Source organism: Austrofundulus limnaeus, unplaced genomic scaffold (assembly GCF_001266775.1).
Source record: "Austrofundulus limnaeus strain Quisiro unplaced genomic scaffold, Austrofundulus_limnaeus-1.0 Scaffold279, whole genome shotgun sequence".
Taxonomy (NCBI): domain Eukaryota; kingdom Metazoa; phylum Chordata; class Actinopteri; order Cyprinodontiformes; family Rivulidae; genus Austrofundulus; species Austrofundulus limnaeus.
In genome coordinates, this window is record NW_013952681.1 from 333,016 (window position 1) to 345,792 (window position 12,777).

The 12,777-nt window shown below is 38.2% G+C and overlaps 1 pseudogene; it reads left to right on the plus strand.

Moving 5' to 3' along the window:
• The window catches only part of LOC106526511 (sodium/hydrogen exchanger 2-like), an 8,647-nt pseudogene extending 1,181 nt beyond the window's left edge, over positions 1-7,466 (plus strand).
• Positions 7,467-12,777: the final 5,311 nt, after the last annotated feature.

Here is a 12,777-nt window from a genome sequence, read left to right on the forward strand (position 1 = left end):
ACTTAAATTTAGGAATTTTTAGACTCATACAGAAAAAAGGTTAAAAAAGATAAAAAGAAATAAACCTGAGTATGACTTTTTTTAGTAATCTTATGCACACACAGACAAATAAACTAACGCTACTAAAAACACAACCTCCATGGCAGAGTTGAAGATATAAATTATTGATAAAAAATAAAACTAATTTAATTGCAACAAATTAAAATTTATTGATGCATTGTTTTTATATTTTTAGCAATTTCACTTCTTTTTCATTGCACTTGTGCAATACAGTTTACAGTACACTTCATTATTATAGAAAAGGCTGGAAGAATATGTTTTAAATAAACTAAGAGTTCAGACTTAGTTTTAAGGATATTAGTATTAGTAAAAAAAATTTAGTAGAAATACAGTAAAAAATAGAATTTGAATAAAACTATTCAGTTTTGTTTGTATGAGAATAAATGCAATTTTAAAAATCAAATCACATTTATGCCTTTTATTTTAGTAAATGAGATATAAGCTTGCTACCCTTTTTTAAAAATCAGTATTTACTTTATTCATGGTTAAAAGCTTAAATGCTTTATGAAGTTCAATGAAAATGTAGTTTTTATTTACTTTGTTTTAGGGGAAAGAGTCAAACAACTGTAAAACTTCATGACCCTACATTAACATAGTAATAGTTATTATAAATTACAAAACGATTATAGCTTGTTTTTAACCTTCTCTATTTGTAATAACACCTATTTTCAATCGTGGTATTGCCCTCTATCGCCATCTAGTGGGCTTGATGAGGTACTGCAGAATACTAAAGTTCCCAGAGCAGCAAACCATGCTTCAAAAACCCTCCCAGTCCTTTTATTTGTCTTCACAGTCGTGTTTTTTAGGGTTGACTGAAACACCCAGAAGTTTCAACTGGTGACAGCATACTACCACACAAAGCCACTGTTTCCTTCCCATGTCAGTTTCTACACATGGGGCAAATAGGTGAAGCAGGTCTAACAACCTTTAAAACCATATTTGTTCCCCAGTTAACACTTCTGAGACTGCAGGGAAAGGACTTCATTTGTTTTTGTGAAACTCTGATATGATGTGCCTGAGAAACACGTAATAATGCCCCTTTAAATCCAAAAATAGAGGTAAACAGGTAACTGCATACCCAGTGCTTTAAATGCAGACGAGTCTAAGCTTTGGCATCAAGTTCTACCTTGTTTTAGCCACAAAATGATCATCTTTAATTGTTAATTCACAGCATATAATTGCATGTCTATATTTTGGCATTATTTTTAATAGCCTCTGAAATGAGAAAGTTCACCTGATTAGACCATTGTACAAATTATTGGTTCCTTTATTGTTTCCCTCTGTGCAGAATTATCTCCTGCACCGTATCCATGAAGTACTACGTGGAGGAGAACGTGTCCCAAAGATCTTGCACCACCATTCGCCATGTCGTCAAGGTGTTGGCCACTGTCTCTGAAATGCTCATCTTCTTCTTCCTGGGCGTTGTCACCATAAGAACAGATCACCAGTGGAACTGGGCCTACATCTTGTTCACGCTGCTGTTCGCCTTCATGCGGAGGGGTCAACTGATCGACTTCTTATTTCAAGATTGTGGAGGATCAACTTTAGCCAACACAGATATGAATTTAATTTAGTTATTTTAACAGATATTGAGCAAAAAATTGATGTGGCAGTAGCTGAGACTTCTTCACAAGAAGTGCCAACAGATCACAAAATTTTGCAAATACGTTCCTTTAAATAAAACTTAAACCTTTCATTTCTCATTTAAATTGGCTCAATGTCTTTCCGACACTCACTCTGCGGGCATTCTGGTGCTGACCCAGATCGTCAACCCCTTTCAGACAATCCCGTTCAGTTTAAAGGACCAGTTTGATCTGGCCTACGGAGGCCTGCGAGGGGTGATCTGCTTTGCTCTGGTCTTCACCTTATCAGAAAGCATCAACAGGAGGAACCTGTTTGTCACAGCTTCAATAGCCATTATTATTATATTTACTGTTGCTGTTCAGGTAGGCAACACCCTCGAGTCTTCTTCATTGCTTTAATCAAAACGTATCTTTTTCTGGCTTCTGTTCGACAAGTAAAATTCTCTATAACACAAATTAATTTTGGTTTGAAAATTAAAAGAACTCTGATGACAGCTTTAGGTTCAGTGGTTATTGGTCTCTGGGAAGGTTTATAGAGTGATGAAGAGGAAGTAGGAATGCGATGTCCTGCTCGCAGAACATCATCAATCAGTTCTTCCTGGCAAGTCATTTTGGGGACGCATGGAAATTTTGCCCAATCAGTCTTCATGTGTTTTATTGGTTCGGAGCAGTTTCAAAGTAGCACCTCACAAAAATAAATAAATAAATAAATGCTTTAATGTTTAAGGCTTGCAAAACAGTCTTATATGCTGTGCATATTATTTGATTGCCCACATCTGACCCACCTTGATCTGCTTTGCACCCACCTCAGCAGCTTTCATCATGTTACCATTTTATCTGCTGTAGCTCACTTTTGAAACGAAGATAAGGCAGATTTAGACCATAGTTGTAGTCATTGCTTATTTTGCTGTACACATATTGTGCTGACATACTCCATTAGATATTCGACATTTCCTCCATGGAAATACACTGTTATTGTTCAATTCCTTCAACTTCATTGTTCTCTTTGAAATTTGCTTTAGTTACTGGCCTAATCTTCTTTTGCCGTTTTTAGCTTCTGACAAGCCTTTTTGCTACTTTTAGCTTTTAGCTAGTGATTTGATACTTTTCACTTTTGATCTGTCTTTTGCTAATTTTAGATTCTAGCTACCCTTTTGATACTTTTACATAATGTCCTGATGCATCTCAGTAATCCAGGTAGAAAAATTAAAAAGAAAAATAAGTAGGTCCTTTGAACAGGTTCGTCTTTAATCATTTCGTCTCTCCTCCAAGAGACTAGAGGTGCAACAATACATGTACCCGTATCGAACCGTATCGAACAGTGCTGTATGGAACAATACAGATTTTAAAATTTACTTTATCAACTTGTCTTCTGAAGATGCTCTGTGTTGAAGGATCAGTGGATCTGTGTTCGACTACTCCACCTAGGCTGCATTTTTGAGCACAGATCCACTGAGAAACTTGCTGTTTCAGCAACATTTAATTTAAAAACTGTACTTTTGAGGTTAAACAAATGGTCATAATTAATTTAAATCAATTACAAGTTAAAAGGGGCATGGAAATTTTTCTTTTTTGTATCGAAAAAATATCGAACTGTGAGACTAAAGTATCGAACCGAACTGTGAATTTCCTGTATCGTTGCACCCCTACAAGACTTTTTCAATCTGCAGAGTTTTTTTTTTTCATTTGTCTTTTGACTAATGAAAAATCTTTTAACTTTTAGCTAACCTTTTGCTACTTTCAGACATTAGCCACCCTCATGCTACCTTTGTCTAGCTGGCCTTTTCGCTGTGTATCTTCTAGCTAGACTTTGGTTTCTTTTAGCTTTTAGTTAGCCTTTTTCTTCTTTTAGCTCCTAGCTATTTGCTACTTTTAATTAACCTGTTGCTACAGATAGCATTTACCTTGCCTATTGCTACTTTTAACACATTATTTATTATCAGAGTGCTTAGTCCTAGACATTGGGAGTTGTGGACTGAGATGTTTTCAGTCAGAGGAGAGTTCTCATGTAATACAGTGTGGAATATCTGGTAATTGAGAAGACAGGTTCCTGACACCCTGTGACTGTTTTGAGGAAAAAGTTGTTGAATGTATTGAAAAAATATGCAGCAAAACTTTTGAGTCTCTGAAACTCATGAAAGACGACTGTAAATGATTTAAAACCCTTCAGAGACTCCCTGCTGAACGTTGTTGTTGTTCTGCTGTTCGATAACTGGTTATCAACAGTTGTAGCCTGGTGAGATAATGGCTTTAGGCCTTCTGGAAACCAAAGAGAGACATTCCAGACTGTACTGGGAGGAGATCATGGGGAGGACCCAGCAGTGCTGAAGAGATTTTATTTAAGAGTCCCTCTGAGCTGGAGGAGTTAGTTGAGTAGGTCTGGAAAGCCCCGGTGAAGCTGTTGTCCTTTGACCTGGTTTCAGATCAGTAGGTGATGAATGGATGGAAAGTTATTTGATTTGTTTCTGTAACAGTGACCCTTCATATCTGTAGGGCATCAGCATCCGTTCCACAGTGGAGTGCCTCAACATCAGAAGGACCAACAAAGATCTGAACACAATCAGTGTAGAGATCCACACCAGGGCAAGTGTCAGCTTTTATTCTCTCTCTCTCTCTCTCTCTCTCTCTCTCTCTCTCTCTCTCTCTCTCTCTCTCTCTCTCTCAATCTCTCTCTCTCAATCTCTCTCTTTCAGTCTCTCTCAATCTCTCAACCTTTCTCTCTCTCTCTCTCAAACTCTCTCTCTCAATCACTCTCTCTCTCTCTCAAACTCTCATTCTCTTTCAATCTCTCTCTCTCTCTCTCTCTCTCTCTCTCTCTCTCCCTCTGTCAATCTCTGTATCTGAAACTCTCTCTCTCAATCTCTCATTCTCTTTCAGTCTCTCTCAATCTCTCAACCTTTCTCTCTCTCTCTCTCAAACTCTCTCTCTCAATCACTCTCTCTCTCTCTCAAACTCTCTCTCTCTCTCTCTCTCTCTCTCTCTCTCTCTCCTCTCTCTCTCTCTCTCTCTCTCTCTCTCTCTCTCTCGTCTAGATCATGGAGCACGTCATATGTGGTATCCAGTACCTGTGTGGACATTGGGGTCATTATTACTGGAAAGACAAGTACTTCTGTTTTAATCAATTCAATCCAACCACAAGCAGTGAAAAGTTCAAAACAGGCTCAAATGTTATTAATTTTTTTCTCTTTAAGGTTTAAAAAGTTCAACGACCGCGTTTCAGGCAGCTTCTTCTGCGAGACAACAGAGCCGAGTCGAGCATCGTGTCTTTGTGCAAGAAGTTGGAGCTGTAAAATGCCATCAAGCTTCTGGATACATCGATGGGAGACATCAGCGTGGCGCCGTCTGTCAGTGCTCTGAACTACAACCTGCACTTTAACATTGGTGTTGCTTTTATATGGAAGCTGAGAAGGGACACAAATATAAAGTAATTCTTTATTTTAACATTTTATTTAGAGAGATTATCTTAAGGTAACAATGCTTGTTTTGTCAAAAGAGTTAAATTTATTATCACCCGCCATAGAAGGTTGGCAGAAATGCTTTTGCCTTTGTCTTTTTTTCTCTGTCTGTTAGCAAAATATCGCATGAACCAGTGGATGGATTTTAGGAAACATAATTACTGGACATGGCACAGCTAACTGAACTTAGCAAACACAAAAGTGGTTTTACCTCAGTCAGTTTTACAGGCACTGAGCTAAAACCTGGTTTGGTAGTGGAGAATCATTTCCAACAAATACGTCTAGAAATAACAGATCATGCAAAATGTTGCAATATTACGTGATTGTGCGAGCCAAAACACCACAAGCACTATTCCTTCTGATTATTAAGCAGGAAACATTTTTTCGTGCTTATCCCTCCTCCTATTCTTAGTCCATAACTCTTACATGAAACATGGTGGGTGATATGCATGCTAGGTCTTTAATTTTGTTTGTTTTCTCTCTGAAAAAAAAAAGTGTGATGAGTATGACCTTTAAACTATTTTTAAGTAATGTCAAGGATAAATGTATTTTCCTGTCTCATTTTGCAACATATCTAATAGAGTTAAAGTAAGACTGAAACTGCGTAATCAGTAGTCCTGAACGAGTGCAGCAGCTAAATGCACAAGCTGTTCATACTAAATCTGATTTAACTGCAGCTAATGAAGCTGTTTTCCATCAAGTAAAGTGCCATCCTGACTGCATCCCGTCTTAATGCTGACAGTAATGATAAAACGTCACCGTTCAGGTCTGTGAGATTTCTTTTTATTTTCTGCTCCCGTCTCCTTGTCAACGATGAGAAGAAGGAGGCGTCTCGACCAAAGAAGACGTTTCTGGCCGCAGACATAAAGAAAATGCACAACATCCTGTCGAAGAACATGTACAAGATCCGACACAGGGTAACAATTGTTTAACAGAAAAATAATTCAAAAACTTAGTGGAATCAACATTTTTTTGTGAGACTCATTGATCACACAAATTTTATGACATCATCTACAGAGATAGGACATTGGTAAATGATCCAAATCTTTTGAAAGACTCCTTACAACAATAAGATGTGGACAGTGAAGTTTGTACTTTTTTAATTCTTGTAATATTGTTATATATTTTTTGCTTAACCACAGAAACAATCCCCTCCTCCTTTTCTTTTTTCACAGAAAACAGACAGAGGGGTGGAGTACAGCAGCTCAGGGGTAAACGTAGACAGGGTTCAGCTTGACAGAATATGATACTGTCTATATGATGAAACTACACCATCATGTACGTCGTTAGCAATGATGTAATCCCTACAAGATGATGTAACTCAAACAAAATCAAATGTCTCTATGAAACAAACAGCTTGTCGAGATCCGGATCCCTTCAAAGACCCTTTCATCCCAGCTCTATAGCGTCTTTAATTTTGAACTAGATGTATGGAAACTTGTGTTAACTCGTGTTTTGGTGTTAAATTTCCAGACGATGGCTTACACCAGCAAACACAATCTACCAGACGACAGCAGAACCAGAGAGATTCTGATTCGCCACTATCCGACCATCCGACGGGGCCTCTGCTCTGAAAGTTTTCATGAGCAGGTTTGTGAAAAAAGGTTGTTCTACCGAGTCTTTAACTCTTCCACTCATACCTTCTTTTTTTTTTAGCCTGCACAGAACATCTCTAAATCTCTTTCCAGCCTGGTGGAAACCTGGATTCCGCTTTTGCTCTCAGAAGACAAAGTCATAGTGAGCTGCTGAAAATGTTTAAATTGACAGCAAAGAAAGCCTAAATTGTTAATTCTCTACAATACAGATTGTTTTGCCATTAGCTATTACTGAGTTGGATCACCACCAATACACTGGAGTGTCTCAACGGTCCGCATCCCCCTCTTTAGCCCCTATGAGGAGGCTGAACACCATAGAGGAATTATAAAGTCCTGAGGAGCCTCCAGCTGCTTCCAAACACCCAGATGAAAGGGTTTCTGCTCCCAGGGGCAGGATACCACCAGCTCCCACTCCAAGAAAAAACAATTCACATCGGGCAGATGAAAAAGATGATAACAACACTGTCTATGAACATCCAGCAGGTGGGGAGGAACAAGAACCTCCTCTTCGACGGTGGGTCCCTGAAAACAGAGGTCCAAGAGAAAATGAAGCAGAAAATCCGTTGCCGAGACACTCATCACTCAGGTCTCAACACTGATGGATACCATAACTGAAACGTTACGTTTTAGTTATTCAGTCCAACAGTTATCTTCGACTTTTTGCTAAAGGGTCTCGAGCATTGAAGAAAAGCACCTCGAAAGACTAATGATCTAAAAATGACTGAATGTTTCTTGTCATCTGTGCACAAATAAATCTGTGATGAAAGATTAAATTTTAGACTGTTTTTCACACTTTTATTCACTAATCAATAATCATTACATTTGTTGAGCATAAGGATTTTGTTAACTAACATGTTTTAAACACTGAATTATATTATCCATAAAAAATCAACTTTTCAACAAACTGTTGATGAAAAGAACAGAACAATAGAAATCAAACATCTCTTAAGCTCTCATTTTGGTTTATTGTTAAAAGTTCTATTTTAAAATCATGACTGAAAAACAGATTTCATGTTATGAATATTTAAAACATTATGTATACATATGCACTTTAATGTCAGGACTCAGCATCATTCGAATCACTGCAAAAAGAGGTAAACGACAGAAAAGGGCAAAACTTACAGTATTTGCAAATGAGCAACCAGAGTTGTAGATTAACTAAGTACAAATACTTTGTTACTGTACTTAGGTAGAAACTTTGACTATCTGTACTTTACTTAAGTAATTATTTTTCAGCTTATTTTTTACTTCTTCTCCTTACATTTTTACACAATTATCTGTACTTTCCACTCTACATTTTTTAAAAAGGTAAGAAGTAGAAAGTTGTTACTCTTATTTCATTCCTGGCTCGCTTTTGTTAAAAAAATACTATCCTGATCAACTGCACCTCCTAGATAAGGTGAATTTAATTGTGGTTAGATGAGAAGTATAAATACATACCATTCTGACATCGTATTAGTTTGTTGATAATCCATCAATGCTGCATGCCTTTAGAAAAAATAAGAATTTTTGAGTGGACACCTCCCAACAAATGTCATTTTGGAAAACTGCTCATTACTACTCAGTATTTTTACTTTCAATACTTAAGTACATTTTATGTCAGAAATTTACTTTTGAAACTTACGTACCAAAAATTAGATACTTTAAGACTTTTACATATTAAATATTATTAGAGGAGACTTTAACTTTTACCAAAGTAATTATGATAAGATACATGTACTTTTACTCAAGTATCACTTTGTGGTACTTTATACAACACTGTGAGGAACTACATTATTTTGTTTAACAAAGTGATTGTTCAAATCTGTCACATCCTGTGTTTATTGCTTGCCTGTTCCACACTCCTCTGCTCTCACCACAAGTTCTCAGCCACAGCAATCGCCATAATTTAGATCACCTGTTCCATGCCTTATTTAAGCTCTCTACTCTCACCAGATCAGTGCCAGATTATTGAACGGTTCACCAGCATTTCTCTCACGTTCATGCCTAATCTCTTGTCTGTGACCACCTGCCTGCCTTTTGTCCCTCGACTCTTTCCTGATCCCTGCCTGGTACTTCTGCTAACTCTGATCACTGGTTTTCGACCTTGTTTCTGCCAACTGGACTTCACCTACTGGACTGTATTTTGGATTTGTTATTGGCTCTCTGAAACCCCAGCTCTGACTTTGACGACTTCTTGAATCCCGAGCTAAGCCTGCCCCATTGTTTAGATTTCTCCCTACACATAACCAGATCTACGTCAGCCTTATCCGTCAAGAGACTCCTCCTATCGTCAGAAGAGTGTGCCGTCCCGAGGGTCCGGCGACCCACCAGTTTCTCTGTTCACCTGCTCTGAATCCAAAATTCGATACTTGTCAAAATCTTAACTTATTTGAAAAGGTGCAGAAAAAATAAACAGTTTAGGACAAATAGAAATAAAAGCTAATATATTTTGGTGTCAAGTTGATTGCTCTGTGTTTTTAAAGTTGTGACAATAAGTTGCAAACAATGCTTTGTAATGATGCTGCCACCACCGTGATTTACTGCAAAATGCTTTTCACCTTTTTAAAATATTTTTGTGGGACTGTTGTAGATGCATTTGCCGATACAACATGTAGTGTCAATGAGACACAAATTTCAAAATATATATATACACTGCTATGTTTGACACAAGTTGATCTACATGTATTTTTATTTTGTTTTGCATTAAACACATATGTGAATCTGAGGTGCTACAATTTGAAAAGTGCATGAAAAGAACACGCAGTCTCATCTTTCCATCTGTAAAATATATAAATAAATGTGAATTCAGTTTTAGCACCACAGATGTCTTCTGATAAAACAGAAAAAACAGTGCAGCTTTCTGCTCTGTTAAAGGATTAAAGGATGATTAGCTGAGCACCCACACAAGCCCACACAACAGACCAATGTACAAAACCCCGATTCTTCAAAAAAGTATTCTTGACGCTCATGTGTGTACTCTGAGCCAACTCACCAGATGGCAAACATGGTGTGCATGAAGATGACAGTGTTGGTTAAAATTAGCTGCATACTAAGGTTAAAACGAAGTCTTAAATTATTTCACAAGAGATTACGCAGAGTAGAAACACTAAGAGGGCTTAAAGAGGACCTACTATGGGGTCCTTGAACAAGTTTAGAATACATCTGTAGCCGAACCTCCTGTTAAAAACCATTAAATATGATCTTTAATTAAGAGTTCTCCTTCCTGGCTCGGAATGGAACTGTTGGAGCAAAATGAGTCAATCACACAAACACAAGAAACAAACAAGTCTTTCAAGTTTACGTATTTTGGCCAGTTAAAGTTAACTGACTTTTATCAAAACAGATTAATACGTGATTAATATTTGTAGTTACATACCATGAACAATGCAAACGGGCTCTAACTAAAAACGTTATTGTTTCTAATTTTTAAGCAATTGTCTAACAATTTGTCCAAGCAAAAGCAGATTAATTTATATACATTTTGGGTCAATGTATGTGTGAGAGTGTTTGAGTGTATTTGGTTTAGGTGGGAGAGCAGAGCGAGAAAGAAAGAAAGAAAGAAAGGTAGATGGGAGAGACAGATCAGACAGACAAACAAATAAGACAGATATATCTTTTAAAGATTTCTGAAAGGATTTTCTTAAAGGGTTCTTAAAGTTAGACTATGTTTTATTCTGCTGTGAGCTTTAAGCCTGGGACAGATGAGCTTTCAGCCTTTACCGTTGTCCGGGAACACTTCCACATAGGACCAGACGCAGCTCTGGTGGACGCCTGTTGTTCAGCGAGCACAGAGGTCTGTGTCTGGATCAGACAAGTGCAACAGGTTCTTCTCAGGGACGTGGTCTTTCGGCAAAGTGACAAGTCGACCAGGCAGCTCTGAGGAGCGGCTCACAGCTGCAGGATGTTGGTTGACGTTCCAGATTTCAGGCGTGACGGCCTGACAGGAAAAAGTGGTATTTCCTTGTAAAAAAGGTAGAAAATGATGCTGCAGGAAAAACATTTAAAAGTTCCTATAGAAGGAACTAGAAAGAGCTGGCAAGGTGCCCAGCGCCCTGCTTGGCAGCAGAGGACAGAGACAACACACCGACGAACAGGAAGGAATAAACAGTTTTTAAGAATCAGGAAGAGTGTGTGTGTTAGAGAGTTCTGCAGGTGTTCAGTGTGGGAGCTTCTCATGAGAACTGTGTGTGTGTGTGTGTCCTTGTGTTGGTGTAGACCCAAGGTTATCAGCAAAACGACACACGAACAGTATGAGTAGACTAAGTCAACTCTTCAGAGAAACATTAAACTAATATTTCAATTAACTAATGATCAATTATGAATTACTATTTGTAAACTCATAAACATTGTTAACAAAAAAAATGATTAAGCAATGTTTATTAAAAACAGAAAATGTAAAAAGCTAAAGCATAAGCACTTATTAAAGCAAACATATTCTGTTAATACTGTTACATTTTCTAAACATGATCTAAAAATCATAATCACATCAAATGCATAACTATAAAATAACTAAAGAGCCCTTAGAAATTAATGACAAAGTCATACATTTTAAAGGGGTTTAAGCATTTGAATTATCCGTGTGAAAGAAACAAGTAGAAACAAACAGAACATTTGTTTTGACTTGTTTTATCAGCAAAACAACAGGCTTCTTGAGAACATGAGCTTTTCCCAAGAGAAAAGTGGACAGCGAAAGACTTATTTTTAATAGCTCTACATGAGAGTTGGAAGAGAGTTCAGTCTGTGAGAGGAGGGGGCTTTGACCTCAAGTGGTCAAAGGTCAATCGGTGGCAAGATTGTGGTGAGGGGAAATGGGCGTGTATACTACACATCTGTGGGCTATACACAACGTGTTCATTTGATTTTATTCACAAAATGAATTAGTTGGATTTCACCTTTTCAGTTCTACCTGTTTTGAGCTCTCTTCAGAATGAGCTGTTTATGCAAATAAGCTGATGTTGGCAACACCTTCCCAACCTTTTGTTTACGTTAGCTCCGCCCTCCTGACACAGTGTTTATGTTAGCACTAAAGAAATGTGAAAATGACTTGTATAAGCAGAATTGTACAATGGTTATAGACGGGCTATGCGCAATGCGGCCACCCCCAGGTGAGGGCTCGGTAGGGACAGACCATGGTCAGGCACCTTGGTGCAGGGGAGACCAACGCGCGTCTGTCACAGCTTCCCAAAGCCGACAAAGACGAACCGTGGGGTGGTCATGGTTAATGCCTAGCAGCCTGGAGGCTCCCGTGAAGGCTGAAGACTAATTTACACATTGAGTCACATGTCTTGTTATACTGCTGTTTTCCCTTGGTGGCAGCCGTCGTGTGCATTGCTCCTAGTCAGAACTCTGCGATGTGGACCTTGCGACTCAGAGCGTGTGATTGGTTAGAACTTCACGGTGTGTTTGTTCATGAGGAAAACCACAGAGGTCCAGCTTTGCCTTCTGCAGGTTATTTTGTTTAAAAGGATTTTTTTTTTTGTCTAAAGCCAGTTTTCAAAAGTGCTAGAACATATCCTAATGTGAATGTGAGCATACAGCTGATATTCACTTTTTTTTTTATCACCACTGTTAACACACAAAAAAGTTTTTCCTCCACGGACTCTTCACTCAACAAAACACTGATCATTGATTGATTAAAAAACTATATCCAGCCATCATCATTGCTACTTATATGAGCTGTGGGAGGGCAGAGGGAGGATCTATGAAATTTTATAGCTTGTTGCATCTTCAGCTCGTTTATACTCGCTCAGGAAAAAAACGTCCAAAATGACGCAATCACCAACCCGCTGTATCATGTCGTATTGGAGTATTATCCAAGTTTCAGTTATAACCGCGCTTTGGCACGTGCGCACACCCTCGCCGGTAGTAAATGTGTCCATATTTGGGGCTTGCATTGTTGTAGATTTCTCCAAAATGACACGTGGAAGTACACTTTATAATATGTGAAAATGTTGTAAGTAGGAGAGCAAAAGCATGACAGACAAATAAACTATTTGAATGGTGTGCAGCGCGCTCAGTCTTTGCAAAGTTACAAAAATGCGGAGGTGCATGACCACACGCAGGACTGCACGGGCCCAACGCACAGGGGTGGGGATGGTGCAA